Source organism: Sphaerodactylus townsendi, linkage group LG13 (genome assembly GCF_021028975.2).
Source record: "Sphaerodactylus townsendi isolate TG3544 linkage group LG13, MPM_Stown_v2.3, whole genome shotgun sequence".
Taxonomy (NCBI): Eukaryota; Metazoa; Chordata; class Lepidosauria; order Squamata; family Sphaerodactylidae; genus Sphaerodactylus; species Sphaerodactylus townsendi.
Window position 1 is genome coordinate 53,341,359 of NC_059437.1, and position 27,201 is coordinate 53,368,559.

At 48.7% G+C, this 27,201-nt stretch overlaps 1 protein-coding gene across 1 annotated transcript in view; it reads left to right on the plus strand.

Annotated features, from left to right (window-relative positions):
* Positions 1–12,052: 12,052 nt before the first annotated feature.
* The window catches only part of PITPNM2 (phosphatidylinositol transfer protein membrane associated 2), a 242,925-nt gene continuing 227,776 nt past the window's right edge, over positions 12,053–27,201 (plus strand). Inside the window, 1 exon segment of the mRNA XM_048514019.1 lies at positions 12,053–12,260. The gene's annotated coding sequence lies outside the window, so the exon portion shown is untranslated.

Here is a 27,201-nt window from a genome sequence, read left to right on the forward strand (position 1 = left end):
GGCCGTGTTGTTTTTCAGTCCGGCAGGACACTTGTGGCGTTCCAGCCTTATGGTATAATTTGCAAAATGGAACAACGTTTTGCATGTAGTTTTTCCGTGAAAAGCAGCCATGGGTAGCCATGTTAATTCAATGCAGCCAAAACACCAACAGATTTTGTGGCACCGTAAAAATAAGAACATAAGAACATAAGAACAAGCCAGCTGGATCAGACCAGAGTCCATCTAGTCCAGCTCTCTGCTACTCGCAGTGGCCCACCAGGTGCCTTTGGGAGTTCACATGTAGGATGTGAAAGCAATGGCCTTCTGTGGCTGTTGCTCCCGAGCACCTGGACTGTTAAGGCATTTGCAATCTCAGATCAAAGAGGATCAAGATTGGTAGCCATAAATCGACTTCTCCTCCATAAATCTGTCCAAGCCCCTTTTAAAGCTATCCAGGTTAGTGGCCATCACCACCTCCTGTGGCAGCATATTCCAAACACCAATCACACGTTGCGTGAAGAAGTGTTTCCTTTTATTAGTTCTAATTCTTCCCCCCAGCATTTTCAATGAATGCCCCCTGGTTCTAGTATTGTGAGAAGAGAGAAAAATTTCTCTCTGTCAACATTTTCTACCCCATGCATAATTTTATAGACTTCAATCATATCCCCCCTCAGACGTCTCCTCTCCAAACTAAAGAGTCCCAAACGCTGCAGCCTTTCCTCATAAGGAAGGTGCTGCAGTCCCTCAATCATCCTCGTCGCCCTTCTCTGCACTTTTTCTATCTCTTCAATATCCTTTTTGAGATGTGGCGACCAGAACTGAACACAGTACTCCAAGTGCGGTCGCACCTCAGCGTTATATAAGGGCATGACAATCTTTGCAGTTTTATTCTCAATTCCTTTCCTAATTATCCCCAGCATAGAGTTTGCCTTTTTCACAGCTGCCATACATTGAGTTGACATTCCCATGGAATTCTATCAACTAAGGCGCCCAAATCCCTTTCCTGGTCTGTGACTGATAGTATGTGAAGTTTGGATTTTTTGCCCCTATATTGCATCGCATTTTGCTACATTGAACTGCATTTGCCATTTCTTAGCCCACTCACCTAATTTATCAAGGTCCGCTTGGAGCTCCTCACAATCCTTTGTGGTTCTCACCACCCTACATAATTTGGTATCATCTCCAAACTTGGCCACCACGCTACCCACCCCTACTGCCAGGGCAGTTATGAATGGGTTAAAGAGCACTGGTCCCAATACGGATCCTTGGGGGACACCACTCCCTACATCTCTCCATTGCGAGAATTTCCCATTTACACCCACTCTTTGCTTCCTGTTTCTCAACCAGTTTTTAATCCATAGGAGGACTTCCCCTCTTATTCCTTCATTGCTGAGTTTTCTCAATAGTCTCTGGTGAGGAACTTTGTCAAAATCCAAGTAGACAATGTCCACTGGTTCCCCCTTATCCACATCATGCCTGTTTACATCCTCAAAGAACTCTAGTAAGTTTGTAAGACAGGATTTGCCTCTGCAAAAGCCATGCTGACTCTTTCTCAGCAGGTCTTGCTTTTCTACATGTTTTATAATTTTATCTTTAATGACAGATTCTACTAATTTACCAGGAACAGATGTCAAACTGACTGGCCTCTAATTTCCCGGCTCCCCTAGATCCTTTCTTAAAGATTGGTGTGACATTGGCCATCTTCACGTCTTCAGGGATGGAGCTTGATTTCAAGGATAAGTTGCATATTAAAGTGAGAAGATCAGCAATTTCATGCTTGAGCTCTTTAAGAACTCTTGGGTGAATGCAATCTGGGCCAGGGGATTTGGTAACATTTAGTTTATCAATGGCTGCCAGAACTTCTTCCTTGTCTACCACTATCTTTGTTAGTTCCTCGGATTCGCCTCCTAAGAAGCTTGGTTCAGGTGCAGGAATTTTCCTCACCTCCTCTTGGGTGAAGACAGATGCAAAGAATTCATTCAGCTTTTCTGCAATCTCCCCTGTCATCGTTTAGCACACCCTTTGTTCCTTTGTCATCTAACGGACCTACCGCTTCCCTAGCTTGCTTCCTGCTTTTGATGTACTTGAAGAACTGTTTGTTGCTGGTTTTGATGTTCACATCCATGTTTTCCGCATAATCCTTTTTTGCCTCCCTTACAGCTAACTTGCTTCTCTTTTTCCACCATTTGTGTTCTCTCTTATATTCTTTATCAGTTAATTTGGACTTCCATTTTCTAATTGACATCTTTTTTTTTCTAATAATTTCCTCAAGTGTCCCTTGTTAACCATGGTGGCTTTCTTTTGGACTGGCTGCCTTTCCTAACCTGTGGAACACATTCCAGCTGAGCTTTTGTGACTGTGTTTTTAAATAACCTCCAAGCATCTTGGACATTTTTGACTCTCTTGATTTTCCCTTTCAGCTTCCTGCGCACTATCCCCCTCATCTTTGAGAAATTTCCCTTTCTGAAGGCAAATGTAACTACATTAGTAGTTGTCACTGGTTCGCATGCAGAGATACTGAATCTGACAGCATTGTGGTCGCTGTTCCCTATCGGCTCAACAACACTGACTTCCCGCACCAGGTCCTGGGTCCCACACCGACTTAGATCTAGGATCACATCTCCCCTGGTTGGTTCTACAACCATCTGCCCTAAGCCACAGTCATTTAGCATATCCAGGAATGTTCTCTCCTTACTATGACCTGAACATGCATTTTTCCAGTTTATATGGGGATAGTTAAAATCGCCCATTACCACGACATCTTTGCTTTTGTTGGCCTCTCTAATTTCTTTTTCCATCTCAGAATCCTCTTGTGCACTTTGGTCGGGGGGGGGACGATAATATATTCCTAATGTTAAACTATGCTTCACCCCTGGTATTGATATCCACAGTGCTTCTGTAGGGGAATCAGCTCCCCCTGCATTGTCTATTTTATGTGACACTATGCTCTCTTTGATGTAGAGGCCACTCCACCCCCAATCGCCCCTGTCCTATCCTTCCTGTAGAGCCTGTAACCTGGGATAACAGCATCCCACTGGTTCTCCTCACATTCCACCATGTCTCTGTGATGCCCACTATATCAATGTCCTCCTTCAAAACTCTGTACTCCAGCTCCCCCATTTTAGATTCGAGGAATGCTTCTACTATTAGCATAGAGACACTTGTATACTCTGTCTCTGTCCCTAACCTGGGATTTATGTGTTTTGCCCTCTAGCCTTTTGTAGACACTATCACTTATCACATTGCTGTGCTCTTCACTTGTATGTGGTTGATTTAAAAAAACCTCCTTCTCTGTCTGCATCCCCATGGACTCTGTATTCCGAACCGAAGTCACCTCAGCTCCTGTCGGCTTTCCCCCAGGGATCAGTTTAAAAGCTGTTCTGCCACCTTTTTAATGTTGAGTGCCAGCAGCCTGGTTCCTCTTTGGTTAAGATGAAGCCCGTCCCTTTTGTACAGGCCTGCCTTATCCCAAAAGGTTCCCCAGTTCCTGACAAATCTGAAACCCTCTGCCTTGCACCACCTTCTCATCCACGCATTGAGACCCTGTATCTCCGCTTGCCTAGCTCGCCCTGCGCGTGGAACAGGTAGCATTTCAGAGAATGCCACCTTGGGGGTCCTGGATTTTAACCTTTTTCCTAGCAGCCTAAATTTAGCTTCCAGAACCTCCCGGCTACATTTCCCAAAAAATAGAGATATACTGTGACACATGTCCTTGTGCATCTGTCAAAAGAAGACACGAACCACGTGGGAAGGGGCTGTGGGCCAGTGGAACGGCCTCTGCTTTGTATGCAGGTCCCAGCTGCCATCCCTGGCATCTGCAGTTGAAAGGACCAGCTAGGAGGTGATGTACAAAACCTCTGCTTGAAACCCTGGAGAACAGCTGCCAGTCTGAGCAGGCAATGCTGACTTTGGGGGACTGACGGTCTGATTCAGCGTGAGACAGCCTCATGTCTGTTCATGTTGCATAGAAATTTTTGGATCAGTATGTCGGTTAGCCTTTTGAGATGTCTGAGGAGCCTTCTTCAGTTTTTCTGCTATTGCCTGTAGAAAAAGAAAACTCCATCCACATCCTTTGCTCCTAGAAGCAATAACGGGAAATGCTGAGTGTGTTCAAGTTCAAGACCAGTTCAAGTTCAAGGCCAGTTCAAGACATCCAATCCAGGCTGATCGGTCTTGATGGCAAGCTTAAAATCACAGCGAGCACCATCTGAGCAATTTGGACCACTTTTGACAGTGAAATTCAGCCTTCTCTTTCCTCTATAGACCTAGGCACCTGGTCAGGTGAGGCAGCATCTGTCTGTAATTCAGGACCTGGCAGATATTGGAAGGAGGGAAACATGGCTTTTCCAAGCCCGCGGTAGTCAGAGAGGAAAACCCTGTTGGTTCCTTTGCAACTTCCGATGATGAATTCCCTCCTTAAGTCTGCAGGAAGATAAGTCCTCGGTGTGTGTTTGACTTTGTATTTGCTAATGAAAGACTCCACCTGGGCTCATTCTGAGATAGCTGACTCCATGTTCATTTGTACAGTAGATTTGTTCCTTGGTAAAAATGTTCTCCTTTAGCAGGTGGTATCTAATATCTGCATTTGTCTTCGTAAAACTTAATTAAGCTGAGTTAAGTATGCTGATGTTCTCTCTGCCCCTCACTTTTAAACATTAATGTTGCAGCTACTGAAAAACTGAATTAATTGCTCAGACTACAATCCTGCACTCACTCAGCTCTGTGGGACTTTCCCATCAGTAAACCTGCACACACAGGCCCTTTCCGCACGGGCCTAATACAGCGCCCTGGGGACGGCAAAAATGCCATCCCCAGGGAGCTGTTCGCATGGGGGGCGCAGCTGCTATGCAGCCGTGCCATCCTCGCTCCTCCCGAGCGGTGCGAAGCCGCCATTTTCCCACCTCACTTCCTGAGCAAGGTTTACGGAAAATGGCGGCTTCCGGCCGCTGCCGTGCGAATGGCAGTGGCTGGAAGGCGCCATCCCTCTCCCCTGTGCCCGGTCGACCTACCTTCTCTGCGACCATCCTGCGTGTCGCCGAGGCCTGGGGACACACACACCCTGCCTTGCGACGCTGGAGCGGTCGCGCAGGGCAGGGGGCGTGTCCCCTGGCCTCGGCGACGCGCCAGATGGTCGCACAGAAGGTAGGTTGACCGGTCAACAGGGCGGCGCCATCGTCCCGGTAGTTTCTGGGACCGTTCGCAGGGGGGGGTTGGGTTGGCGTCATGTATGCCGACCCAATCACCACCGTGGCCGTGCAAAAATGGCCATAGACTGTTGGCTTTCCTGGGTTGTTTTCCTCCTCCTTGCCGTTTGCCTGCTGCTTGGTTGATGGTGGATGGTACCCTGGCCATTTGCCATGTAGAGGTCTACCCTTCTCTTCCCCTGGGTTCATACAGAGGTCCCAGAATGCACTGGGCACTTGCGGGACGACAGAAGAGAGAGCATGGACCCAATTCTCCCTGGTCCCTTAGCTGGCACAAATTATGTGGAGATTTCATGACTGTTAGTTATGGGGAGCAGGGAGAGGCCCCATGTCCCTGTGTTGTTGTTCAGAATACACCCTCCCCCTTAAAGGTCTCTAGTGGATTAGAAGAGTGTGATTAGAAGAGAACTTTCTCATACAATTTGGTGTGCAGATACTCTCAGTGGGTTCAGTGGAACTGGAAAAAACACCAGTGATAAACTTAATAGTATAACCTGACCCAGCAAGGTTAACATACCCTTGTGTGCTGGAAGAAATATTGGACCAGATATTATGGGAAGAAGGGACCAAGTTCTCCCTCATCCTGCCCATGAGGGGTTCGGATCCCAAGAAATGGGAAAGGCTATTTGAGGAATGTGAGTGTTGGGATAAGTGCTCCTGGTAGTTGGAGATAATCCCTATTCACAGTTAGCAGAGCGGCAGGGGTGGCTAGAACACAGCAGAAGCCTTACCGCGTGTGCGTGATGGATCCCAATGTGCGGCAAGCTCACACAAAAGAAAGTCGGAGTCAGTTGTAGTTTCTAATCTAATAAAAAGAGTATTTATTAGTGAACTCCATTCTGGATAGAAAGGTAGGTAAATAGTCACTATGCTATCCTAATCTAGCTGGATGGAGATGGATGCGTGGAGCATCCATCCTCTCTCTAGGCATGGTAGGAAGAAGTGAGAAGGGGTCGAGGAAGAAGCCGGAAGGAAGGAAGTCCCTGAAAGTATCAGTCTAACATCAAAGGGATAGAACCAGCATGATAGAGTAAAGGTGTCAAATCCCTAGCTCCCTATCTAGCCACTAGCTCTCTAGTAAAGAGAGGTTGAGGCAGGAAACAGCGTAACAGTGTAAAGTCCTTCACTTCCAACAGTGAGGACTCTGCTTTACACAGAATGCTTTTCAATGCTGAGGTCAGTCTCAGCGGGTTTACTGAGTTGATGGAGCTTTTTTTCACTATAATTTGGCACTGTTTTAACCAGGGTGCCTGCCTTTTTCTCACAGAATCCGAGAATTGGAAGAGACCACAAGGGCCATCCAGTCCAACCCCCCTCCCATGCAGGAATACACAATCAAAGCACTCCTGACAGGTGGCCGCTTAGCCTTGGTTGAAAAACCTCCAAAGGAGACTCGCACCACCCGCTGAGGCAGTGTATTGTACTTTTGAACAACCCTTACCATCAGGGAGGTCTTCCTAAAGTTTAGGTGGAATCTCTTTTTCGGTTCCTTGAATCCATTAGTCCTTGTCCTGGTCTCTAGAGCAGCAGAAAACAAGCTTGATCCATCTTCAATGCCTTCTCCTAAAGCAGTGGTGGCGAACCTATGGCACGGGTGCCAGAGGTGGCCCTCAGAGCCTTCTCTGTGGGCACACGCAAACAGAGTTGCCCCCCCCCCCTAAGCTGGCCTGGGCCGCTGGGCTCGATTATTAGCATTAAACCTAAGACCTAGTTTTGGGGAAGCAGTGTAGGTAACCCTGTTAAGCGCTGTTAAACCCCACTGATTTTCATGGGAAGAACTAAAGACCGATCCTTTACCTGGGAGTACACTCAGTTGCTGGCAATGGGGTTTGCTTCTGAGTAAACCCTCCTAGGGCCGTGATTCACCCGTTGGAAGAGTTGCACAGGTGCGTCAAAGCAAAGCCACCGACTACCACCAAGCTTACTCCTGAGTAATGCACGCCTTGGAGCCAACCGTTTTTTCTAAACTAAAACCTCAGTATTCGGGTTAAATTGCCGTGTTGGGCACTTTGCGATAAATAAGTGGGTTTGGGGTTGCAATTTGGGCACTCGGTCTCGAAAAGGTTCGCCATCACTGTCCTAGAGCGATCCCAAAACTTCTTGATGTCTGTGCATACCAGGATCAACAGCCTGCTGAAGCTGGCTGTGTGATTCAATCAACCTCCTCTTACTCCCACACATTTTAGTGCCTTTTGTGTCCTTTGACTCCCAAGAAGTCAAATCTTCACTCCAGCTGACCTTTGTCTTCACAGTTCACTGTCTTCCCTCCTCCTCTTCAAATGATTCATTTTTTCTTCATTGCAGGCCTCTATCTAAAGCCAGCCTTTTCTTTTGATTGGTCCACTTGCTTTCTGCTTTTATCTGTGGGTAGATACACTTCAGAACCACGGTAGCTACAAAGTCCAGTGGCCAGCCTTTCTAGTCTTTTCTCTATGATTCAGGAGGCCTGCAAGTAGAACACGGCTCTCCGAGTCCCGGTAGGCATCCAGATAACCCCGCAGCAAAGGTTCACTCACGCTTTGTTAATGAAGGACAAATTGCTTAACGATGAAGCATCAATTATGTGTGTTCACAGCTTGGCTGGAACTGGGTACCCGATCATAAAGAAGTCACGAGTCGAGGCTTGTCTCTGTTCTCAGGGGAGTGCCTATTTCCATGCAAGAAAAACACATTTTATGTACATTGTAATTTGTTTCTTCCCAGCGGAGAAGAGTTTTGCAAATCAACGCCTTTTTTAAAAAATCAACAGTATTTTTTCTTCCACTGTTGCCTCTTACAAAGTGAATTGGGGGACATTCACAAGCCATTTGCCACGACCTGATTGCTTTTAAGCTGCTTTTCTCTTCTTTCAGATCTGCTAAAATATCCAATGTAGGGATAGGGCAATTGTCAACAGTGGGGGACAACTCTGCTCAAACATATCTGCAGCTAAGTTCCTGCAGCTGATTGAAGGTTAGAACCAACTTCCTTCAGCCATCTGGGGTCATAGGAGAGGAGAATTAGGATCGTGTCCAACAGTTGTTTACCAAACATGTTGCTTTCAAGCTCTGTTCAACTCTTAACCAACCTAACAACAACATTTGAAGGAGCATCTCCTTCCATATGTCCCTGTGTGCCAACTGTGTTCACCGGGCAGCCATCTGCTGACTCCCCACCGCTTAGGGTGGCCTGTCGGGCATCAACCAGAGCCTGGGGTCTTTTCTGTCATGGCTTCAACTCTGCGGAATGGGCTCCCTGAAGAGGTGAGTGGGGACCCCTCCTTGGAGATCTTCAGGGGGAGCTGCAGAGCCAATCTGCTTGCCAGGGCTTTTGAGGGGGCTTTGAATGGGCAGGCATCTTTAAAGGAAGGGAGAGATTTGAGGTTGGTTATTCTTGCTTTTAAACTGAAATATATATTTTAACTATTTTTGTAAGCTACCTCAAACCACAGGATACAGATGCTTTAATTACAAATAAATAAATAGCAATTTGACAATGGCGTCTGTCGCCCAAGAGGAGGATCTCCCTCTCTGGAGGTGTTTGAGGAGGGGCTGGAATAGCCATCCATTAGCGATTCTGGAGTCTTGAATTTCCTAAACTGTCACAGGGCTGAAGCCTGAATAGCTCTGGCTAACCTAATCGTATACGTGTTGATAGCTTAAGAAAGGTTGGACTTGGTTAGCACTTAGCTGGGAGATTATCAAGGCAGTCAGGGGTTGCTACGCAAAGGCAGGCAATGGGAGGCCACCTCTGTTCTCCACTTACCTTGAAAACCCCATGGCTGTGGGTTGCCATGAGGTGGTTGCAACTTGACAGCACACAGTAACGACGCAGTGGGTTGGACCGGATGGCCTTCAAGATCTTTTCCAACTCTGCAATTCACTGGGCAATTGAAGAGGAACATTGATTGGATTAACCTGGTCACCCTGAGGCCTTGGAATGTCCATCTCAGAGTTCTCCCACCCCAAGGAACCCATCTTTGGTTTGGCTGATGTTCCGTTTCTCCTACAGGATGCTTATTTGCACGACTCCATACATCCGGACTGAACCCCAGGTTCTGGTGTGGGCACAAATTCTGTGAATACCCAGTGCTGCCTTTTGGCCTTGCAACAGCACCTGGAGTTTTCATCGAGTGAATGGCTGCGGTGGTGGCCCATCTGGCTATCAAGGGATGCAACATCTTCCCTGACTAGATGATCCCCTGCTAGTAGGCGGTTCCCAGGAGGATGTGGCCCACCAGGTACAAGTCACCAATTCAGTTCTTTCACAACTTGGGTGGTTGATTAATGTGGGAAAATCTGTCATGTCGTCTTACAGAGCAGTAGAGTTCATTGGGGCAATTTTAGACTCATGCGCGAACTAGGCACTTCTACTCGTGTCCTGGGCTGTTACAACAGGTGGCCATAACCATTCACAGGGCTCACATCTGCAGTGGTAGCGCAAGCCAAGCTTCAGATGTGAGCCCCATGAAACTGGTTCCTCGCTAAGTTTAATCCACCAATTGTTGAAACTGTCCGTACCTATATCAGTAGTCAGGTCCTTGTCACGGTGGTCCAATCAGTCTGACCTTTTGCAAGAGGTTCCCTTTGGAGTGCATCTTTTGACCCACAGCTATTTAATGGCAGCTCATTATGCGGCTTGGATGCGCACTGTGTCTTATGCTGAATGTTGTTTGCACATTAACATGCTGGAATTGCCATCAGCGGGACTGGCTGGTTCCTTTGCTTCTGGCGCACAGTCGTCTCCCAAGATGGGAACAGTCGTGAAGAACTGTTTTTTTTCTTTTGCAAATTCAACTAAGTAAACAAAGAATGGAACTTGCCCAGACAAGACTTTGCTGCTCAATTAGTTCCTCAATCAGAAGCCATTTTATCCCTTCCGTACCTTTTGGGTGGTCTTTAATTTGCTACGTTATCCCTTTTGGGTGGTCTTTAATTTGCTACGTTATCCCTCAACAAATCCAGTTGAATGTGTTCGTTAGCTGGGCCCACCTTTTGGGTGGCTCCTCTTATGCTCACAAAGGTGGAAGCCTTCAGACTAGTTAAGAATAGGCTCTTGGATCTTGATTTTCATAATTTGACTCGTGCTGCCAAGACAACCTGTTCTCTGACTACATTATTAATCCCATGCGAGCGTGGAATTGTGGCAGCATATCTTCGTCTGCTGATTAATCCCACCCAGAGGAGAGCCTTGGCTACTGCAAGATGTCATGTGCTGCCATCAGCTCTGCTGGAGGGAAGATTCAAGAATATAGAACGTTCTAAAAGAGTTTGTTCATGTGATATGACTACAGTTGAAACACTTGACCATTCTCTGTTTCTATGCCCTAAATACAATAAGATACGCATAAAATACATGAATCCCATTTTCTTGCAATCTTCTCAGTGGCACGAGTGTTATAAGAGACCCAATCTCCTGAACAGCTCTGATGTACTCTTTTGTGAAACTGTTGCAAATTTTATACTGGAAATTAGTAATTTTAACTGTATTTCTTAACCTTGTTTTGTTTTAAAATTTTGTCCTGTTTTATATGCCAATAAAAACTTGTGTTGGTGTTGGGGGGTGGCTCCTCTTTTTACCTGGGTGGGGGGAGGCTTTGAGGCACCCTTTGGGTCTTTCGGGTGCAATTGCTGGAGTGTTTCAAGGATGGCAAAGCCAGGTCTTCTGGTGCTGGCTCTGGGCTGAGGTTGAACGGTCAGCCTGGCCATGCGTGGCTGCCCTTTGAGCACTTTTTCACATGATGAGGCTTCTAAATTAGGGAAATGTTTGCCAATTAGCTCCAGTTTATGGGACAAATTAAATCATTTTTGTTTCAGGATATTGGGAGAAGCCACACAAGAAAAGTCAGGAGTGGAAATAAAACCATCACCTGAGAACTTTAAAAGTTAAAAATTATTTGGCGTGTGCACGTGTTTCATGTTTGCAAAAGCTGTGAAAGGAAATAGGGACATGCTCAGCTTCCAGGAAGAGAACCCGTGGGTTTTCTGGGCTGTGTGGCTGTGGTCTGGTGGATCTTGTTCCTAACGTTCCGCCTGCATCTTCTGGCTGGCATCTTCAGAGGTGTATCACAGAGGGAAGTCTGTTACGCACTGTGTCCAGACCACCGCTGCGCAACCTGGAAAACCCACAACCAGTTGAATCCGGTTGGCAAAGCCTCCGAGTCTGTATCATTTCCAAAAGAAAATCTGAAGCCATCACACAGAAAGAGGCGTCTGGGTTATCCCAGAGGCCCCTTCCCCACATGCAAAATAATGCGTTTTCAAACCACTTTCACAACTGCTTGCAAGTGGATTTTGCCCTTCCGCACAGCTTCAAAGAGCACGGAAAGCAGTTTGAAAGTGCATGATTCTGCGTGTGCGGAAGGAGCCCAACAGACAGAGTTAGTCTAAATAAATCAGGGGGGGGGGGGGTCAGTTTGGAATAATGGCGGGAGTGAGGTTCACAAACTTAGATCTAATCCCCTTCCATCTAGAAGGCAATAACTGATCGCTCCCTTCAGTTGTGACACCGGGAGGGGCAGCAGCAGGCGAGGACGCCAACCTTACGGGGCTGCCATAAGCCGGCTGTGACTCGGAGGCGCTTTAAACCTATTTACAAGTGGGTGTGTTGGGGTGGGGGGGTGGGGGGAGGAGGAGAGAGAGAGAGAGCGGACTCTTGAGCCTCTTGACGTCGTCCACGCCCGGGCGGCCACCAGGGGGCGCGCCGAGGCCGCCGGGCTGCGCGTGGCTCTCCGCGGCAGGCGGCGGCGTGCGGGAATGCGCGCAAAGGGGCCGGGAGTGGGCGCCGCCGCCGCCGCCGCCGCTGCTGCTGCCGCCGCCGGACTCCAGCCCTGCGCTCGGCGTTGCATTGCATTGCATTGCATTGCATTGCCTTGCGCCCGCCGCGCTCCCTCGGCCCCGCTCGGCCCGGGCGCCCCTTCTTCTCCCCCGTGGTGCCCGCGGTGCATGGAGCGGGGCCGGGCCGGGGGCTCCAGTCCGCGCCGGCTTCCCTCCCTCCCTCCCTCCCTCCCTCGCCGCTGCTGCCGGGGACCCAGGCCGGGCGACCCCCGCCCCCCCACGCCGGGGCCGGAGGGCGGGCGATGCGTGGCCCCGCGCGGAGGTGAGTCAGCCCGGTCGGGAGCCCCTCTCCGGGGAGAGGCGTCGTCGTCGCCGCCGCTGTGCCGCTGCGCGCTTTCTCGCCGGCGGCGGAAGCGTGACCTGGGAGGAGCTTTCTCACGTTACGCGGCCGCGAACGCGCGTCACCTGCTGGCACCTGCTGCGACCCTCCCGGGCAGGGGTCGCCCTCCCAGGTGAAGCGCCGGGTGCTGCCGGGCCCTTCCGTGGCGGGGGGTAGGAAGCCTGCCGCTGGGGAAGCCGGAGGGGCCGTGCCCCGCAGCCTCTGGGGCTTCGTGGGTGGGTGGGGGTGTTTGAGAACTTGCCCCCCACCGCAGCGAAAGGGTCTGGGGGGGATTTTAGGACGGGTCAGGCTCTTGAGCCTTGATGGAGCACTTTCAGGAGTCAAAGCCTTTCGTCTGCTTACAGCCCTGTGAGGTAGGCTGGTGCGGAGGCCTCGAGTGAGAGTGTGGCACTGAGGCTGGCACTGAGGACCGGCTTCTTCTGTCCCCAGCAGCCGTGCCAACGGGCACTGCGGCACCTGCCCGGCAACCTCAGATGGCATTTGGGTTCTGCCTCAGAAGTGGAGGGCATCCCAGTTATGCCCGAGGGGACGGGCACTCCGCAAGGGGCAAAGTCCTGGCACCAGAACAGCAGCCGGGGACATCTCTGCAGCTCTGGAGGGGATTTGGGTGGCTTGGATCTGGCCCTGCTTCGGAGTCCTGGAGAAGATTGAAGGGGTGGTTGGCCGGTCCCAGGGGTAGCCAGAACGGGGTGGTTTGGGATTGCTTCCTCAGTTCCTGATCAAGCACATTGTGCAGAATGATGCCCTCATCTGAGGACATAATGAGAGCCAGCGTGGTGGAGTGGGTAAGAGCAGGTGCACTCTAATCTGGAGAACCGGGTTTGATTCCCGGCTCTGCCACTTGAGCTGTGGAGGCTTATCTGGGGAACCAGATTGGCTTGTGCACTCCAACACACGCCAGCTGGGTGACCTTGGTCTAGTCCAGTTCTTCAGAGCTCTCTCAGCCCCACCCACCTCACAGGGTGTTTGTTGTGGGAGGTGGGAAGGGAAAGGAGAATGTAAGCCTCTTTGAGTCTCCTTGCAGAAGAGAAATGAGGGGATATAAATCCAAACTCCTCTTCTTCTTTGCTGTGGGCTGCTTGGGCCACCTTTCTGTGTTCTGCCAGTAATTTCAGCTATAGATTAGTGAATGTTTTTACCTTGGGATGAGCTCAGGAGCAGCAGTGGCGTAGGAGGTTAAGAGCTCGTGTATCTAATCTGGAGGAACCGGGTTTGATTCCCAGCTCTGCCGCCTGAGCTGGGGAGGCTTATCTGGGGAATTCAGATTAGCCCGTGCACTCCCACACACGCCAGCTGGGTGACCTTGGGCTAGTCACAGCTTCTCAGAGCTCTCTCAGCCCCACCCACCTCACAGGGTGTTTGTTGTGAGGGGGGAAGGGCAAAAAGATTGTCAGCCCCTTTGAGTCTCCTGCGGGAGAGAAAGGGGGGATATAAATCCAAACTCTTTTCTTCAGTTTGTCCATTGGAGGCCCCCGTGCCATGGCTGACGCATCAAACCCCAGCCCAATAGGCCAGGTGTTGGGGCGACTCTTAAAGATGGATGAGGAGGAAAGCAGGCAGGCAGGGATTCACTTTCCCCCCTTCTACCTGCTCATGTTGGGCTGTAAATCCCCTCCCTTTATCGGGGCTTGGTGCAACCTGGCTAAGTGATTTCGCCCTAGTTGCACCCAGCAGAGACCCGACAGAGATCCCAAAGCCGCCTTGGGTTGAAAGGAGAAGAGTCTTTTGTGGACAGGGAAGTAAGAAGACCTTGCATTTATTTGCCTTCAAAGTCTTTCACGAAATGTTATCTCTGTCAGTCCTCTTTGCACCAATCTTTTCAGTCAGGCTGGTGTTGTTATACTTGCATCGCAAATGCCCGGGCCCGAGGGAGTTATGAGGGAAGATTGTGGCCAAGTTAATTCAGGCCTTCTGGTCCCAAAATGTGCACCATACGTTACCTTTTAAAAACAAGGTATGCAGCTAAGAAAGCCATGCTCACAACCTGAGTCCATCCCAACGAACATCAGTTTCAGGTAGCTGGCTTCAGGTTGACTCAGCCTTCCATCAAAGTGCAGACAACTGGGGAAGGCGGAGGGGAACCACCCCATAAACACCCCATTAATACATAAAGATATGCGTTAATATGCCTGTGAGAATGTAGTAGTACTAAAGAAAAAATGTGCTTAGAATAATGCATACTGGTGTTGTAGCCGGAGGCTTTGTAGAAGAGGCATTCTCCCCCTATCTTGGGAAATGCATTGTGGGTTTTTACTGGTGGTCCTTACCTTGTGGAACGGCCTGACCAGAGAGGCTAGGAAGGTGCCCATGTGTCTTTCTTTCGGCAGAATGCTTAAAACCGTAATGTTCAAGAGGGTGTTTTTAAAAGACAGCTTAGAATTGTAGTAGAAACGGCGTCCCCAGGAGGCACTTTTATGATGAAACGGGACTGTGATCTACTGCAATTCTAATTGTATTATCATCTGCTGTTACTGCGTTGTGTTTACCTTGTGATCCACTCTCTGTTTTGTTTATCAGATGCATGGCTTATTATTGTTCACGTGACTCTCTAATTCAGCAATCCTAGTCTTATTGCTTTGCTAACCAATCCTTCTATGCTGCCTGATAAGCATTGTTTATACATCCTATAATCTGCCCTGAATCTTAATGAGAAAGGCAGAGTATAAAATAAATAAATAAATATTTTAATTTTAAAAAAAAGAATACAAATCTGCTGTCCTGACTACCCAGGGCAGCATTTTTTTTTTGTCAACCAGTTTTAAACATCGCAGCCCTAACCTGGAAAATGTTGAGCTCCCAGTTTGCAGTTCATTATCTTGAGCTTGCAAATGACAGGTTTTGTTTTGTTTTTTTAAAACCAGGGCTGGGTGTGGTACCCTTTGGGCTGCTATCGTCCATTCTCCAGCCCCAGTCTGCCCGTGTGCTAAATGCAGTGGCATTGAGTCGCTTGGGGAGAATTGCAGCAGGACAGTATCTTGCGTGTGCCGCCCATTGCTGCCTTTCCCTCGCTTCGCCTTTTCCTCCTGCACCACACGCTTCTGCTGCATTCAAAAGTTCTGTTTCCTTTTCTCTCTCTCTTTTTTTTTGACCAGTATAGAATTCTAAACCTTTTTGACCCTCGGGAAGGGCGAGAGAATTACCGATCCAATGCCCCTCGGCTCCTTTTTGTTCCCCGACTCGCTTTCAGCTTAGCCGGCTCCCTTAATTATTAACAAGGTGGAAACGGGGCGGGCAGGAGGAGCCATCCCAGCGGGTTGCTAAGAGATGTTCTCTTCAGGGGAACTGGGCACCGAATCTTGTGCGAAGGGTAATTTTGTGGGCCCACTTGACTGCCGCTTCGAAGGACAAAGGGCTCGCCTTTCAGAGCCGTGGACTCGCAGCCCTCCTCTTGGCTGAGAGAAAAAAAGGTTTGCTCTCCTCTTATAGCTGACGGCCAAGTTTAGTTCTGAATGATTTCCGCTGCGGCTTAGAATTGTATGGTAGGAATAAAATGGGACTTGAAGAGGCTGGGCAGTGTAGTGGTGGGAGCATCCATTTAGGACTGGGGTCTGGCATGAAGCCCTGCTTAGATGTACAAACTCACTGGGTAATCACAGCAAAACCTGCTTAGCAGCGCGGTTGTGATGATCGTTGCTGTGTGTGCCACCCTGAGCTCCCTAGAAGGAGATGGGGAGCATGCAAGGGTGAAAAGTAAAGCCACTGGGTCATGGACGTTGCAAAGTTATCTTCAGATGAGGGAGAACGATATGTAAGAGGGAGAACGATATTCTAACCCAACCTTTTCCCAACCTTTTCGAGGTCAGGGTACCCTTGTCTTCAGATGACCAGAGACATCTGCAAACTGCGCTGGTTTTTCTTTTCAAGGAAATTGGTATTTTTGGTTGAGGAACGTTCAGCTGTCTTTTGTTGTAGGCTGTTTCAGGTATCTTACAGACTAATAAGATTTTAGGGTTTCAGCTTTTGAGAGTCAAAGTTCCCTTGGTCAGATACTTGCTATAGCCTGGCCCTACACCTGAAAACACCTCTAAGGAGAACGTGTGGGGTAGAGACATCTTCATACGTGCAGCCAGGGTAGGATTTCCTCTCAGCTTGTGGGAAGATTGTAAAGGGAACCTTTATCTTCCAGGTCCAAACACAAGGAAGATTACGTTTTCATATGCCTGTATGTAAGTCAGTGATTCATAAGTAAATATGCAGACTGGCGCCGTTGAAAAGCGTTTGACTTTGAGGGGATGGGAAATGTCTCCGATGGGCTATGGCTCCTTTACACCAATTTTGCAATCAGTCCCAGAGATTTCACTGGAGTTTAGCTCTAGTTCCAGAACCTCTTTGTGCTGCTGTGGCTTCGTTTTGGGCCCCTTGAAGAGAGTATGCCTGTGTTCCTTTGGGAGCTAGTAGGGATGGAGTGTTGGGCTAGGAGCCTGGGAAACCCAGGTTCGAATTCTTGCCTCTATTAGTTTGTTGCTGCTGTGAGAAAATGCAAGAGGGAGAACGATATTCTAAGCCATAGGTGTCAAACTCGCAGCCCTCCAGATGTTACGGGCTACAGTTTCCATCATCCCCTGCCAGCATGATGCTGGCAGGGGATGATGGGAGCTATAGTCTATAACATCTGGAGGGCCGTAAGTTTGACACCTGTGTTCTAAGCTGCTTAGAGTCCCAGCTGGGTGGGATATGAACAGAGGTGGGATCCAGCAGGTTCTCACAGGTTCCCGAGAGTAGGTTACTAATTATTTGTGTGTGCCGAGAGGCGGTTACTAATGGGTGATTTTGCCACGTGATTTTTGCCTTATTTACGCCCCTCCTCTCAGCAGTAGCGCGCAGAACTTGAAGCAGTCTAGCAGGAGGTGCACCGGCGTGCGTGGCAGCCTGCGCCTGCATGCATTCGTTTCCCACCCAAGGACCAGCACAGCGGCTGCATCCTTGCCACAGCCCCGCCCAGGAATGCCCTGCCCCGGAATGCCCGGCCACGCCCCCATCATGCCCCGCCCAGCCCCATTGACGCTACGCCACAGTTTGAATCCCACTACCATGGGAACCTGTTACTAAAATTTTTGGATCCCACCACTGGATATGAATGCAAGAATTCCACATCTATGCTGCTGGAATTCAGGAAAAACATCTTGTGTGTGGGTCTGGTTTTGCAGGTAAGACAACCAAATGACTCCTTGGGGCAACCCACTGAGAAGGGGACTGATGCCCCGGAGGGACTCAGCCAGCTGTCAGCGCTCGTGCCAGTCACAGCTGGATAAAAGCTTGGCCCTCCGGCAATGATGCCAGAGTTTGAGTGGGATCGAACCGGCGTGGATGCAGGCTGGGAGGTGAGGGGGTGACCAAATCCTGTGAACCGTCCCTTCCCGACTTCCAGCCTCCCTTCTTCAGGAACCAGCCCCTGAGTCTGATGGGAACGGTTCCTGCCTCTGAAAAACAGCGTGTGCCGAGCAGCCTTCGGGTCGGAAGAAACAAAAGGGTGCGGAAAGCAACCAGGAGACCGCGTGTAGTAGTTCATCCGCCTCCCTTGCGGAAGATCCTGTTAGTTTTCATGAGTCACATTTAAGATTTTATAACTTTTTAATGAAATGCCTGATCAGTGCTGCTCTGATGAACATGCGTGCGCTAGGCTGTCTTTGGGAATAAAAATGTGTTTCGATTCTGGCACGATTCCCTTTACGAGCTGTCTTTGCCTCTGCGGCTGTTCCGAGCCGTGTTCAGCGGCAGCTGTTTGCTCGGTTGACTTCTGGTTCTTGGTAATTGTAACTCATCCCCATCCCACCCCACCCCATCTGAGTGCGAGAATTAAGAATTGAGTTGTAAACAGCTCCCTTTGCAAAGAGACAAATGAGGGCCACGTGCCGTTGAGAGACGGCTGTGTTTACAGGAAACACCGTGGGCTTATTACCTTGAGGCCGGGCATCTGGAGGTGGCAATTTTAAATGTCCGTGGAGGTGTTGAAGGGAGGTTTTATTTGAATTAGTCAGCTGTATAGCGAGGGAGGCAGAGAAACAAATCGATGTTCCTTCTGCTGCTGCTTGCATATGGAAATAAGTGTTTGGTGTTCTGGGAGAGTCTGATTCATACTTTGGGGGTGATTAATATTTGCCGGCTTCCACGCTGCACATTTGCCTTCTGGAGGATTTGGGTACATGGCTCCAAAACCCCAAGAATTGATCTGTCCATGATAATTTTGAGCAGGGGTCCCCACCTTTTTTTGAGCTTGCTGGCACATTTGGAATTCAAGCACACTGTGGTGGGCGCAGCCACAAAATGGCTGCTGTACGATGGCTGCCAGCCACAGGAGGAGGAACCAGCCACTGCACAAAATGGCCGCTTCACCACACAAAATGGCCACTTCACCGCACAAAATGGCCGCTTCACCGCACAAAATGGCCGCTTCACCGCACAAAATGGCCGCTTCACACAGGGGCAGTCTGTGCTGGCAACTGTTGCAATGTTTTGTTGTGTTTTAATCTGCCCAGCCAATTAAATTTCCAGTGGCCGGTCAGTAGCCTTGCTGGGCAAAGGTCCCATTTAACTCTGCTCCATTGGGGACCCTGCTTTAGAGTCTAAACACATTTTTATTCTACTAAGCTTTCTGTGGGTTTCAGCTTCCTTTTCCAGATGTAGTCACTTGATAAAACAACCTAAGCCCCTAGCACCGTGGTGGCGAACCTTTGGCACTCCAGATGTTATGGACTACAATTCCCGTCAGCCAATTGGCCATGCTGGCAGGGGCTGATGGGAATTGTAGTCCATAACAGCTTCTGCTACATTAGCAGTGCAATCTGGATGGGGGAAACTGCACCATGTCTGGAGGTGGCGTGGCGAAGGCAGTGCCATGCCGTCTCCAAGGGGGCTCTGGGTGGCATAGGTAGGAGAAACATTCAAAATCCCTCCTGCTCGAAGAGCCCATAGGGGAAACAAACCTACACCACTGTGGTGGTGTTGGGTTTCCGGGCTGTATGGCCGTGTTCCAGTAGCATTTTATCCTGACATTTCGCCTGCCTCTGTGGCTGGCATCTTCAGAGGATCTGATGATAGTAAAGCAAGTGGAGTGGAATGTCCCAGATGGGAAAAAGAACCTTTTGCATTGGTTTACAAGTGCGAAGGGTGCAATTAGCAAGTGTGATTTGTGGAATCCACCCATTTTAGCATATGTAAGTGGGTGGAATCCACCCCTTTTAGCATACGTAAGGCTGATTCCACATGGGCCAAAAACAGCAGTGTGAAACCGGTGTGAAAGTGGTGTAAAAGGGTTTAAAACAGTGTGAAAGGGTTTATACTGTTTTCACACCGTTTTCACACCACTGTTTTTGGCCCGTGCGGAATCAGCCTAAGTAACAATGAAGTTGCATAATCAATGAGTGAGGGCATCTGCATAGTAGTTTAATCCGTCAATCAACTGTATTTGTGGTGTATGAGGGCTGTGTCCGGGGTGTTCCCGGCACGAAAACCCAGCAAAATCAGCTCTGCCCCCTGGACTGCCCCCAGCCACGCCAGCACAGGCTCTTCCAGGTTGGGCACCTCCCAGTTTGCTCTCCTCACTGGTGTAAGCACCACTTACTCTGGTGTGGTGGGCAAACTAGCCGGCACGCCCCTTCTCCCCTTATTGGGCTGTAAATGTGTTAGTCGTGAAGATCCCACAGGTGTATACCTTCATTTTTGGTTCAGTAAACTCACACTCAGGTGGTTACTGCAAAATCCACCGCAGCTTCTGATTGTGAAAGAGATACTTTTTGTGTGAGAGAGCTAAACCTGGGTACCTGCAGCAAAAAAGGTTTGCTTGTTTAGTGTGCTAGAGGGACTACAGGTTCTTAGCTGGGCCCATCGTCTTGCACGTCTGTGTGACTCACTGTTGTTGGCATTCCCTCTCTGATAAATCTGCTGTGTGTCTGCATCAGGAATTATCCAGTGATTGAATCACATCTGAGATGGACAGAGACCGTTGCTTTACCTTTTCCCAAAGAAGGCCGACCAGAAGGAAAGTCTGTGGAGAAATCATGCAGAGTTGCAAGAGCAGGATACTCCTTAAGCAGGAAACTTTGGTATAGCAGGATACTATAATTTTACAGCCAAGGTTGACTTCTACTGAAAATGGCCCTGATTTCAGGTTCTAGGCCAGTGGTGGCAAACCTATGGCACGGGTGCCAGAGGTGGCACTCAGAGCCCTCTCTGTGAGCACGTGCAAACAGAGTGCCCCCCCCCCCATACATCTAGACTGGCCTGGGCCGCTGGGCTCGATTATTAGCATTCAACCTAAGACCTAGTTTTGGGGGAAGCAGTGTAGGTAACCCTGTTAAGCGCTGTTAAACCCCACTGATTTTCATGTGAATAACTAAAGCACGATCCTTTACCTGGGAGTAAACTCAGATGCTGACAATGGAGCTTGCTTCTGAGTAAACCCTCCTAGGGTCATGATTCACCCATTCGAAGCATTGCACGGTTGCTTCAAAGCAAAGCCACCGACTATCACCAAGCTTACTCCTGAGTAACGCACACCTTCGAGCCAACCGTTTTTTCTAAACTAAAATCGCAGTATTCAGGTAAAATTGCCATGTTGGCACTTTGCGATAAATAAATGGGTTTTGGGTTGCAATTTGGGCACTCGGTCTCGAAAAGGTTCACCATCGCTGTTCTAGGCAGTTGGGAGTGTCCGGGCACATCTTAGTAGCCTCATGACTCAGAGCCACGCAATACCTATCGGCTTGCAGAAACCAAGGGCAGGTATTCAGAGGGCTCTAAGCTGCCTCTTGGTCTTCTCCAAGAGCAGAGACACCTTTTGACTGAAAGCCCTTTTTTTTTTTTTTTTGGTCACACAATTTCAAATGTATTTTGGGTTCTGCTTCTCGCAGCATGTTTTCATGTGTTCGCCAAGGCTGTGCATCTAACAGCCCAAACGTTTGGTGTGCTTCTCGCCATCTGGTATGTGGGTGTTCTCCTTCGCTTCCTAATTTTAGCCAATAGCAACTACCTTCGTTGGGAGGGAGAGGGGAGGATTTGGTATTCAACTATTAAGAAGTTTGCTTGGAAGAAGAAAAAGTTAGCTGCGAACAAAAAGCGATGCACGGGTCACGGGCCGGTGCACCAGTTCATCCTTTTTCCAGCTGGCAGAGCAGTCCCCGAGGACTGAGCGCTAAAAATTCTAAGCTAACAGAGAAAGGCAATTTGTAGAATCCTTTTTGTGCAATAAATTGGATTTTTTAAAAAAGCAGGTGCGGTCAGATCCAGCTCACTGGCCTGGAATAATAGAAGAACTGAGCATATCCTTCCTACATTTCGCAGGTAAATAAATCTGTACTGTGCGCTGTTTTAGAGGCCTTTCTTCAAAGAGGATGTGGACAAATTGAGGGAGTGCAGAGAAGAGCAACGAGGGATGGCCGGGGGCTTGGAAACCCAGCCCTCCGAGGAAAGGGGGACTCGGGAACATTCAATCTGGGAAAAATAGGTTGTGGGGGGAACATAATCACTGACTCTCTCTGCCTCTGGCCCTCACATCAGCTTCACTCTCGAGGAATGCTGTTGGTGCTAAGGAAAGAGTATCCCTCTGTTCCTCTTGGTAAGGCACATGCCCTCACATCACTTCGCGTATGCCAACGTCATCGCTCCGTGTGACAGCGGTTGGCCTGGCTTTCCAGGCTGTGTCACACCTGCTGTTCTCTTTGATGCCTCGGTAGGGTTTTTAGCATTCTTCTGGAGTTCCTTCCTAGTAATTATTTTGTATCGGAAACAGCGCAGCTCTCTGCAGAAAGGTTCTTCCAAAGCCCTTGCTTCGTGTTAACCATCCTTCTCTGTGTGCGTGTGGGGTGGGGGGAAGAATGTGTTTTAATTCTCTCTGCTGGGAAAAAAAAAAGTGCAACTTTTTGGCACTCTCCTTCCATTGCTTTTCACAATGTGGCATTCTCCTCAGTCGCTGTGGCACGACTTGTGGCCCACTGAGCCGGCGGTGGCTCTGCAGCCTGCCAGGTTTTGCAGCTTTGGCCTGCTCAATTGGAGGGTAGACACTTGATGGGCCTTAATACAGAGCAGAAAAATCGAAACTCTTGTATATCTAATTGTCAGGTGTGCCTCAATCTACGGATGCCTAAATCTGCAGATTTGGGGCCTTTTATGCAGAAGTAAGATTTTCCTACCAACTTGGGGAACCCCTCCCTCCCTCCCAAGCGTGCAAAATATCTTAAAACTGTAGAAAGGAGGGCTGATTTAAGAGTGCTGACTGTACTGACAAAGCCCTGTCATGACTGGCAGGAAGAAGAAGAAGAAGAGTTTGGATTTATATCCCCCCTTTCTCTCCTACAGGAGACTCAAAGGGGCTTACAAAGTCCTTGCCCATCCCCCCTCACAACAAACACCCTGTGAGGTAGGTGGGGCTGAGAGAGCTCCGAGAAGCTGTAACTAGCCCAAGGTCACCCAGCTGGCATGTGTGGGAGTGCACAGGCTAATCTGAATTCCCCAGATAAGCCTCCACGGCTCAGGCGGCAGAGCTGGGAATCAAACCCGGTTCCTCCAGATTAGATACACGAGCTCTTAACCTCCTACGCCACTGGTGCTCAGAACTGGGGGTCAAGGGGTGGCTTGAACCAACACAGTCCGTCGCAAAAGTTGTGCGTGAAGGGACTGTTGCTTTCCCCTCTTCAGCTCTGAGGGGAGCTGCCATTACTGTTGAAAAGGCAGAATGGGTGAGCAAGCGAGTGAGTCTCTGCCGCTCGTAAATTTCATGGTCTTCTCTCCCAGACCACAGTTGATGACTGATTTGTTGGGTTGATGGGCCACCAGATGTACAGGGCCAACTCTTTTGCTGCCTGGCCCATCTGCAATTCTGCAGTTGATGACATTTTGACTTATTATGTGACATCGTAAAGATATATTAGACACCAGGGAAGAATCTCAGGCGGCACAAACGTCTGGTGTTTCATATCTTCCCTGGCAGAAATTTCACTTTGGGCAATAAAAGCTGTTGTTCCCCCCATCTCTAACATTTGAAGACAAAGGAATGGCTGCAGAGATTTCTGACGCGATAATGTAGAAGAAGAAGAAGAAGAGTTTGGATTTATATCCCCCCTTTCTCTCCTGCAGGAGACTCAAAGGGGCTTACAATCTCCTTGCCCTTCCCCCCTCACAACAAACACCCTGTGAGGTAGGTGGGGCTAGGAGAGCCCAGAAGAACTGTGACTAGCCCAAGGTCACCCAGCTGGCGTGTGTGGGAGTGTACAGGCTAATCTGAATTCCCCCGATAAGCCTCCACAGTTCAGGTGGTAGAGCTGGGAAGCAAACCCGGTTCCTCCAGATTAGATACACGAGCTCTTAACCTCCTACGCCACTGAAGCACTTTGAATTTGCCATGACCACAATTCATTTTATACTTTGTCTCAGATAAAGATGTTAGTTTGGTCTGCTGTGGTGCAGCGGTTGAGAAAATTGTATGCTTTGGAATTAGAATATAGTCCTGAATGAATCTGGGTGCGAAGCAGAGCTTGGATGCGAAATGTCTGGGTGCTGTTCTAGGCTTTCAAAGGGAAGAATAGATAAATGTGTTGAAACTCCTTTCAACTTAAGTCCACCTGTCCCATCTCAGTTGCCTGGCAGTCGCTGTCTTGAGTCTCGGGTAGGGAAGAATCTTTTCCAACAGTCACCACGTGTACTGCCTTGATCTGCTGGGGCATATGGGGTCAAAGGTTCTTGGATTGCAGTCGACCCCATTTACCACATGGGGTGGGTGAAAATCGCCCCCACACCTACACCAGGTCCTGCTCCCCATGTTCCCAAGGGTCCCATGTTGTCCAAAGAATGGCTTCCGCTGTGTGGCATGGACCATTGTTGTGTTCAGATTTGTGAGTTGGGGCATGTTCTATAACCGTAGTGGCGAACCTTTGGCACTCCATATGTCATGGACTACAATTCCCATCAGCCCCTGCCAGCATGGCCAATTGGGCATGCTGGCAGGGGCTGATGGGAATTGTAGTCCATAACATCTGGAGTGCCAAAGGTTCGCCACCACTGTTCTATAATGTGTTGGTGACTTTGAGATGATTTAGGGCCAAAAAAGTTTGGCCGTGGTTGGAAAGGGCAGCCACCCATATGGGGCGTGTGTGTGTGTGTGTGTGTGTGTGTGTGTGTGTGTGAGAGAGAGTGTGTGTGTGTGAGAGAGAGAGAGAGAGAGACAGACAGACAGACAGACAGACAGACAGACAGACAGACAGACAGACAGACAGACAGACAGACAGACAGACAGACAGACAGACACTCAGATTTTGCACCGGGCTGGATTTTTTTTTTCCCTAGATAAGCCTCTATTGATCTGGATGGTCCAAGGCTAACCTGATCTTCTCAGGATCTCTCAGAAACTAAGCAGGGGTTGGCCCTCAAGCAGTGCCGATTACTTGAATGGCAAACCACTAAGTGGAAGTCCATGTTGGCTAATGCAGAAGTGATGAGCAGTGGTAAACCACCTCTTGCCTTTCAAGTCTCTTGCTCTGAAAAGCCCAAGTTGGTTTCACCATGAATCAGTTACTACTTGATAGCATTTTCCCACCATGGCTAGCTTGTTCTGTGTGTGGAGATGTCGGGTTGAGGGAAGGCCCCTGGTTCTTGCAAACATTGTTCAGTACCACTGAATAAATGGCCCACTTCAGAGGGTGTGTGTGTGTGTGTGTGTGTTTTCTGTGGTTGTATGCAAGATCAGGGGAAAAGAGTGGGGAATGTGGTGCAAAATGCATCCTTCTAGGAAATTCCATCTTTCTTTAGCAAGTACATTTCCAGTTCTTGGTTTTGAGAATAAGCTTGAAAAGTATGCTGGCAACTGCTTACAAACCACAAAAAATAGTACAAGGGAAGGTTCCGGGTCCGAAGATTGGGACTTCTGAGGCCATCCATAACTCTTTAGCTCTTACCCCTTTCAGTGATTTACAATACTGGAAGGGGATGCACTAAACAATAAAAATGGGGGGGCCCCTAGAGGAAATGGTGTGGAAGGGGTGTGGGAAAGGAATGTTTGACTCTCACACAGATCTCTAGAAAACTTCATTTGCAGGGTTTTCTAAGCTCTTGGACACAGGTGTCAAACTAGTAACTTTCAAGATGTTATGGACTACCAGTTCCCACCATCGGGGATGATGAGAACTGTAGTCCATAACATCTGGAAGGGCCGTAAGTTTGGACACCTATGCTGAGGGATTTGAAGCAGACTTGCCTTTCTCCTCCTCTTCCCTTTGCTTACACTCTCAGTGACTCTCAATTATTCCTTGTCCGTTTTGTCACATATTTAATACTGTTCATCCAGCCTGTTCCATGATTTTTTTTTTAATTAACCTGTTCTTTCTTTTGGTTGAATTTTACAAAACAACTTTTTTAACATTAGTTGGCGGAATCACCGATGTAGGTAGAGAATTTGTATCCCTGTCTGCATATGGCCTGCTTATGCAGAGTTGGGTATCTACGGGAGTAAAGCCAGCTTACTATTCAATATAACAGATGCAGAATATAGATTTACAAATTGTTGGCATGGTTATGTAGGTTGCTAGAATTTTTCTGCCTCTGGAACAGAAATCTGGACATTAGGTGCAAATTCTGATTTCTTACTGGAGTATGTGGGAATTCTTTGTAGGCGTAGACAGAAATGTGACTAAAATGTAATTGCTCTTGATCAGGGGGGGGAGAGGAGGGACTCTCCTCAAACCACACCCCATGCGCTACCCTAATTTGGCCCTTCCCTGTTGGCTAACAATTATATTGGGGACAAGAGGGTTGGCTATCCAATTTACTCAATATGGATCAGAATCTGAATAAATGTAGTTTCTTAGTTAAGAAGTGTACTTTCTACTTGACGGTAGGGCACTGTGCATAATTTCTTTCTTGCATTGCAACCCCAATACTGCCATATATCCCTCGGCTCGGCTCGGCTCTTGGCTTCTTGACCCACCTCGCTCTTGCAAATTCGGCTCCAACCTTTCATAATGTCCCTTTGGCTGACCTTCCATTTAGCCTCCTCTGGGAAACAGATGGCTCTACAGAAAGACTTTAGGTGACCTTTAAGCCCTTCTTGTGTCACAAGGTCTTTAATCCCATTAAGGGCCTTAAACAAAGGGTAATGGGAATACCTGAATTGTCGCGTTTTGTTTTAAGATATATTGCTGACCCTCAGCAAAAGCTTGCATGGGTCAGTTTGCAGCCACGTGCCTTTCAAAACAGTCGAAGTCATCGCTGGAAAATCTGGTTTTTTCTTGGGGGCTTGCTGATGAGCTCATGCTCTGTCTTGATGATTTATGTTGACACTGATGAGGGGATGACTGTAGCTTCGGTTTGCCTGGCGGTGTTAACTGTGACATCGTCTGGAGCAGGACTTAGGAAGAATTAACATGAAATCTACTTCTCTCTACCAAACAGGTGAAATTGCCTTCCCATTCAAGCTGTCTGTTGTGGTTCCCAGCCTTTGTGCAAGGTCGTATGCCAATGCACTGCGAGAAACTGAAGTCCTTTTCATATAAGCCCAAAGGTCCCACCCACAGAAAGGGGTGTCAATTATAACTCTGGACGCCTCAGCACTGTGGTCTTCCTCCCTTTCCCAGCCATCCGGTACTAGGGAGGGCGTTACAATTCTGCAGCGTCTTCACTGTAATGGCTGCACTCTCATTGAATTAATTCTCAAATGTAAAAGTCTCACAGCGGTTATTGACCCTCTGGGGGGTTATTTGGGGTGTTGAATCTCCTGCATGAGTCACGGTTCTTGGCTTATATCCCTCCAATGGCGGATAATTCTGCCTTGTTTCTACCTTGGGCATGGTTGCATCAAGTATATTCTCTTAGAAATGTTTTTTGTACCGTTCGATTCTCTCCACAATTAAAAGCTGATACAGTAGAATTTCCCACCTTG